At 72.1% G+C, this 974-nt stretch overlaps 1 protein-coding gene across 1 annotated transcript in view; it reads right to left on the reverse strand.

Annotated features, from left to right (window-relative positions):
- The window catches only part of DSE (dermatan sulfate epimerase), a 79,947-nt gene extending 79,457 nt beyond the window's left edge, over positions 1–490 (reverse strand). The window contains exon 1 of the mRNA XM_010861825.1: positions 294–490. The gene's annotated coding sequence lies outside the window, so the exon portion shown is untranslated. The remainder of the gene's footprint in view (positions 1–293) is intronic.
- Positions 491–974: the final 484 nt, after the last annotated feature.

Consider the following 974-nt stretch of genomic DNA (forward strand, 5'->3'; position numbering starts at 1 on the left):
CCGGCGCTGGGCGCCCAAGGGCTGGAAAGGGACTCAAAGCTGCCCTGCCGCCGGGGAAACTCACGGCTCCGGCTTCACGCCTCGCGCGCCCCCCAGTTGAGCTGGGCTCGGGCGCGCAGGTCGCGGCGCTCGGCGCCCGGCGGGGGACGTGGCTCTGCGCTTGCCTCCCGCCGGCTCCCGGCCAGTCTGGCCGACGACCCGCCCGAGACTCCGGAAGAAAGTTGCGCGGCGCGGGGTCCAGAGCGACGTCCGCCGCGAGCCGCTGCCCACCACTCGCGCGCCCCTCCGCTTACCGCTCCCCGCCGCGGTTTCGTCCTCTCGGGCGTCGCCTCTCCAGCTTGGGCCCAGGCTCCGGAACCCCTTCCCGGCCCCCTTCTCTCCAAGGCGCCCGGGCCCCCGGCGCCCTCGGAGCCGAACCCTCAGCGCGCCAGCCGCGCCATGGGTGCGGGTGGGCGCCGCGCCACAGGATGCGCCGCTGCAGCCTCGGGCGGCGCTACTGCGAGCCGGGCCGGCGCGGGCGGGTGGGTGTGGGCGAAAGGGGAGGAGGGCGGGACGCGGCGGGCGCTGAGGCTCGCTGGAGGGAGGAGGAAACCGCAACGTCACCAGAGCCCCGGCCGGCGAGGATGGGAGGGGGAAACGGGGACCCCTTCCCGCTGCGGGACCCCAACCTCCGGCCCGCCCCGCTTTCTCGCCCTCCTCCTCCTCTCCGAGGACTCGCGGCTGTCGGCCTTCCCCTCCACTCGGGCCCGAATGCACGTACCCCTACCCTGCCAGGCCTCTTTGGCTTCAACTTGCTCTAGTTCCTAAGGACCCCACACGCTTTGGGTTCGACTCTAGAATCGCCCCAACCGCGGGGTACTTTTGGAGGCCCGAGGGGAGGAGCTGATGGATGCTTCACAACAGCTCCGGGAGAGGAAAACGTGGAGAGAACTTTACACCGGAGACTGTTCCCCGCTCCCCGCGCCTTTTCCAAA

Source organism: Bison bison, unplaced genomic scaffold, assembly GCF_000754665.1.
Source record: "Bison bison bison isolate TAMUID 2011002044 unplaced genomic scaffold, Bison_UMD1.0 scf7180017864473, whole genome shotgun sequence".
In the NCBI taxonomy this organism is placed as follows: Eukaryota; Metazoa; Chordata; class Mammalia; order Artiodactyla; family Bovidae; genus Bison; species Bison bison.